The sequence below is a fragment of the Lolium rigidum genome, chromosome 3, assembly GCF_022539505.1.
Source record: "Lolium rigidum isolate FL_2022 chromosome 3, APGP_CSIRO_Lrig_0.1, whole genome shotgun sequence".
Classification (NCBI taxonomy): domain Eukaryota; kingdom Viridiplantae; phylum Streptophyta; class Magnoliopsida; order Poales; family Poaceae; genus Lolium; species Lolium rigidum.
In genome coordinates this window covers 48,526,510-48,532,724 of record NC_061510.1, presented here as the reverse complement: position 1 = coordinate 48,532,724, position 6,215 = coordinate 48,526,510, and positions in this window count along the sequence as shown.

The following is a 6,215-nucleotide window of genomic DNA, read 5'->3' as shown; positions in this document are numbered from 1 at the left end:
CCGAAGGTGGGTAACTCACGTACTCCTGGCCCGATGGCTCTCTGCCCTATGCCCTCTCTCCTTCCCCCCTCCGTGAGGATCCCTCCTCCGGGGTATTGTCGAGTAGGAAACGATACTAGGTACCATCTAAACTCAGTTTAAGAAACAAATCGTGAAAATGCCAAAGAATTATTCAATCTCACATACTCTAGCCTTAGAGTCACCATTGAGAAAGCATTTTCCACTTTGAAGAATAGGTTCAATATTGTTCACCAGAAATCGGTCCATACTTACGAGACCCAAGTCAAGATGATTCTTGCTTACTACATTACTTACAACTTGATATTAGGTTGGGGCGAAGCTGAGCTTTGCCCATAAACAGTTGTGTTTGATAAAGTTGAGATTTGCCATGGCGTGGTGAAGCCTAAAAAGATAGGATTAAGTGGGTAAACGTAATATGGAATGATAAAGGTAACATCACCATCTAAGAAGCAAGAAAAAATAAGGACACGTAGTGGGAGTGGTGCTTTGGCAGCCTAAAGCATATGCTTCCGGTTTTTAAATTTCATTTTAAATACAATTTTAAAATGTTAAAAAATTGGGACACAAAATGTAATGAGTATATCTCAAAATTCTACACGTTCATAAAGTGGTTCCATGGAATCCCGACATTTTTAATGGCATGTGTAAAAAAGACAAATTTTGGTATAAAAAAGTTGTGTAGGTGACTTTTTTTGTCTTTTGTCACGCAAGTCAAAAAAAAAATAGTTTTACTTAATGTGCCCATCGTAGAATATCAATATGTAAACGTGAAATTTTTTGTTCGATTTTTTGATATCTTAAAATGTTTTTTCGGTGGCAAGAGCATATGATGTGAATTGAATTTCTAGACAAGTAGCTACTACCTTCATTTCAAAGAATAAGACGCACGCGTGTTTCAAGACGAACTTTTACCATAAAAATTGAGCAACGAAATCTTGATTATATTATATGTAATTAGTATCGTTGAATTCGCGTTGAAAATCATTTTCTACAACAACAACAACAACAAAGGCTTTATTCCCAAACAAGTTAGGGTAGGCTAGAGGTGAAACCCATAAGATCTCGTAACCAACTCATGGTTCTGGCACATGGATAGCAAGCTTCCACGCGCCTCTTTCCATGGCTAGTTCTTTGGTGATATTCCATTCCTTCAGATCTCTCTTAACGGACTCATCCCATATCAAGTGTGGTGTACCCCTTCATATCTTGACATTATCAGCACGCTTTAGCCGTCCACTATGCACTGGAGCTTCTAGAGGCCTGCGCTGAATATGCCCAAATCATCTTAGATGATGTTGGACAAGCTTTTCTGCAATCGGTGCTACCCCAACTCTATCGCGTATATCATCATCCCGGACTCGGTCCTTCCTTGTGTGTCCACACATCCATCTCAACATGCGCATCTCCGCCACACCTAATTGTTGAACATGCCACCTTTTCATCGACCAACACTCAGCGCCATACAATATTACGGGTCGAATCGCCATCCTATAGAACTTCCCTTTTAGCTTTTGTGGCACTCTCTTATCACAAAGAATTTCAGAAGCTTGGTGCCAATTCATCCATCCGGCTTTGATCTGGTGGTTCACATCTTCATCGATATCTCCATCCTTGTGCAGGATTGACCCCAAGTATCGAAAGGTGTCCTTCTAAGGCACCACCTGCCCGTCTAGGCTAACCTCCTCCTCCTCGTGCCTAGTAGTACTAAAACCGCACATCAAGTACTCAGTTTTAGTTCTACTAAATCTAAAACCTTTCGATTCTAGGGTTTGTCTCCAAAGTTCTAACTTCCTATTGACCCCCGTTCGACTATCATCGATTAGGACTACATCGTCGCAAAGAGCATACACCATGGGATATCTCCTTGTATATCCCTTGTGACCTCATCCATCACCAAATCAAATAGATAAGGGCTCAAAGCTAACCCCTGGTGTAGTCCTATTTTAATCGGGAAGTCATCGGTATCGCCATCTCTTGTTCGAACACTTGTCACAACATTATCATACATGTCCTTGATGAAGGTAATGTACTTTGCTGGGACTTTGTGTTTCTCCAAGGCCCACCACATGACGTCTCGCGGTATTTTATTGTAGGCCTTCTCCAAGTCAATGAACACCATATGCAGCTCCTTCTTTTGCTCCTTGTATCTCTCCATGAGTTGTCGTACCAAGAAGATGGCTTTCATGGTCGATCTCCCTGGCATGAAACCAAACTGATTTTTGGTCACGCTTGTCATTCGTCTTAAACGCTGCTCAATGACTCTCCCAGTCTCTCCCATAGCTTCATTGTATGGCTCATAAGCTTAATTTCACGGTAGTTAGTACAACTCTGAACATCCCCTTTGTTCTTGAAGATTGGTACTAATATACTGTGTCTCCATTCTTCTGGCATCTTGTTCGCCCGAAAAATGAAGTTAAAGAGTTTAGTTAGCCATACTATCGCTATGTCTCTGAGGCCTGTCCACACTTCAATAGGATACCATTAGGGCTCATTGCCTTGCCTCCCTTCATCCTTCTCAACACCTCCTTGACCTCAGACTCCTGAATTCGTCGCACAAAACGCCTACTGGTATCATCAATTGAAAATCATTTTCTAATAATGCTAATTTCATATAAATAATTTTTATATATTTAAAGTAATTATTGATCAAACAAAAAACACGTAAAACAAGAACACCTTATCCCTTGAAACGGAGGTAGCAGAGACTAAATTGATGAAGATCGTGATGCTTCATAGATACAGAGTCAAGGTCGCAGAAGCCTGTTGTTTATGAGTTCCAAAACCCTGGAAGAGCTGCCGGGGTTCAGGTCCTTGCGTGGAAAGCAGAGCTGAGGATCCAGCCACCCGAGGCGTGCGTGCGGGCGTGTTTGTCTGTAGGAGGAGCTAGCAGGGCATGGAGATGGTCTCCGTCCGTGAGCGATTCGTGGAGGAAACGAAGCGCGTGTCTGCGACGTGAACCCAGAGACGCGCAGGCCGGTGCGCGGTGCGCGGTGCGCGCGCCCATGTAATGAGGAGGCGTGTCTACCGCCCACTACTTGTCCCCCCAAGAAATGTGCTTCACCTGTCTCTTGTCACGCCGGTCAACACAAGTGAACTTGTAGTTACGTACTTAATTACTTGATCCACGCGTACGCAGTGCTTTGAATTGCAGCTGGCCAGTGCCCCGTGTGCGGCAATATACTACTACGTACTCGTGGTGTCGTATACGGGACATGCACGAGGAACGCGTGCTTCGTGGTGGAGTACCTGAGTATAGCTGCGAGTGTGATGTGCATCTGCCGAGTCAGAGACGTGGCTGCCTGAACCTGAACAGGAGCTCGGATCTGGGAGGTGCATGGGCGAGTGGTGCGCGCGGTGCTCTACTATTACGGCTGCAGCTACCGGCGGCCGGCGGTTGGGTTGGCACTTGGCAGGTGGTGGTGGCCGAATCCTTCCGGCGATCGATCGATCCACTTGCCGGACAGCAGGGGTCCGGCGGTGGTACTGTCCAGGGCCGGCCATGGTTGTCGGCGTGCCGTCGGATCGGGGCACCGCGATCCGGGCGGCAGCTGCTCATAAAAGGCGAACCAGCCCCAGCTTGTGTAGGGGCCGGTTGGCTCGATCCGTCGCTCGTCGCCCACGCAGACAAGCAGGCACGCGTTGGTCCTCCTCGCCCCCACACAGATCATTTCCTTTTTACGGAAGATCACCGTTCTTCAGAGCAGAGCTGCTCCTGTTAGGCAGTTTGGACCATGTACGTCCCTACAGCGACTCGACTCAAACTCAGGCCCGCTCTCTGCCGTGAAGAATGGCCAGCAAACACCTCAGGCTTTATAGCCACCGTGGGCGCCGCCCGCACGTACGCTCGTTGCGAAATAGGGTAAGAACTTCTTTGAAATGACAGACCTGTGCCGTGCGTCCAGTCCGCTGCCATGGCAGGACGCCCCCCTTCCCTGTTTGTGGAACGATCCGAGGACGAGTCGGCAACGGAAAGCGACGCTGAAATTTTGGCATGCCCTGCGCGGCGCTGCTCTCCACGACCGATCGTTCGAGCTGATCAGTGAGCATGGGCGTCTCAACGATGTCGGATCTAGTCTCCCGCACCGGCGCCGGGGGGTGGCCCGCTGTCGTCCCCGGCGAGGGCGAGGGGGACGGACAGAGAATGATTGTGCTCGCTGCCTGGGTCTATCTAATCAAGGTCCTGCCACCAGACCGGCCGGAGCGTCGCTGAGCCCACGCCTGCGGCGTGCAGGGCACAGCAGGCCTGTATTCAGGTTCGTGCCGAAGCATGCTAGTGTGTCTGTGTTCTGCAGCACTAGGAAAACGATGTGTGTCATATGGGATTCATTTTCAAAATTTCTGGTAAAATAACACATTGTTTATACTTTGTGCGATTGCTGAAAGAACATCAACTTGGCCGGGTGGGGGACTCTTGTCAAGTCCTTTCTCACCTCGCAAGCTATATTTCATCTTATCTTATGCCACTCACTATCCTGGGGTTGCCTCACAAACATGAATAAGATCGAACTGGCTTTTCTTTGGGCTGATACAAAGGAGGCCTCTGGTGGGAAATGTAAGATAAATTGGGTGGCGATGGCCCATCTTTGAGGCCTTGGTATTCTTCATCTAGAAAAGTTCGAGCCTTTTGTTTGAATGGAAAGAGCCCAATAATTTCGGTCTACAAGGCACAATTCTTTGGGGACACTTGCACGCTCATTAACAAGATGGTTTGAGAAGCTTGGACACCGCCTAAAATAGGCTATGACCATCGGATAGACTTGAAAGAACGGGTTGGACAAATCGACATTTGTTCTCTTTGCAAACAAACTCAAAAAAGGATATACCTATTTTGACAATGCTGCTACACGAAGAGACTATGGGGAATGATCAAGAGTGGCTCTTAGTGGCCAAACTCCAGCAATTAGTGGCCGACGGTCCTCTCCACTGATGCTTGGTGGGCCAACATGTCTAGCAAAAACACCCTAAGTCTATGGCATTCATCACTATGCTTGCTAGCTAGTTGAACGATTTAGAATGAAAGGAACGCGAGTCTTCTGCAATAAGAGCGCCCCAACGACTATCCGACTTTACTCAATTGTGTGTGTGTGGGGGGGGACTTTACGTCACCGCGAGTGCAAACGATTTGAGTCTTGTAATTTCATGAGAGTAGTTCCCTTTTGCCTGTTTTTTTTCTGTCCTCGTCAAAACTCGTCTACTTAAATAATGAAATGAGGCAAATCCTTTTGCCTGGAAAAACTACAATGGCTATCGATACTATATTAGCAAATGAATTCAATGGGCACAAATGAGAGTAATAAATTATATTGTGTCTATGTTACAATTGGTCAAAAACGCTCTTCCAATTTTTTTTTATTTAGGCGCACGTGTTATCATACCGCCGAAAGGTACGTATATGTCTCTTTCTTGTACAACCGTGTAGGTATGCACGCACCGGCAGTACTGCACATGCTTCTTCCTTTTTTGTCAAGGTGATTATGGTGACGGCATGAGTGCCTGACGGGTGTCGGCATCGATCCGTGCTACTTGTGTGGGAAACGCAGCGGTGTGAGCCAATGTCAAAGGCGTGTTGCGTTCTTCCCGGCGAACAACGCGACGAACAAACTATACCGTCCGAAATCGGTGCTGCGTTTTTCTCAGGAAAAATAAATCTGTTATGCGACAAGGCGCCGATGTCGGCAGCTTCACATCAATCAGTGAACAAAGAACAGCTCTTCAGACAGAGGACTTCAACTTGCACGCACGATGACATTACCTGATGTCAATACCAACAAAAACTACAGGAAGAATAACACCTAATGCTTTTTTTTAGATAAAAGACACTAGGTGCCCGACTTTAAATTAATAAAGACTTGACGTTTAGTAAGTTATACAAACCAGAGTTCACTAACCAAACCAACAACATGTTGCGGCATACAGCTTTGCCAAACGGCGATAAAACTACTAAGCCTATACTAGGCAGCGAGGCACGACGATGATGGAGAGGTCGAGGAGGGAAGCTCATTCCTCCGCTTTCGCCTTCAGTTTCTTGGCCTCATAGATGCGTAGAGCCCCCTTAGCTCGTTCGCCATCCACGTGAGACCCTTCTTATCTCTTCCTTTGAACTTGGTGCTCCATAGCTGCAAAAGGATCACAGTTTTATATAAAACATCAGCGGGGTGATTAATAATCTTTCTCTCGATGGTAAGCTTATTGCG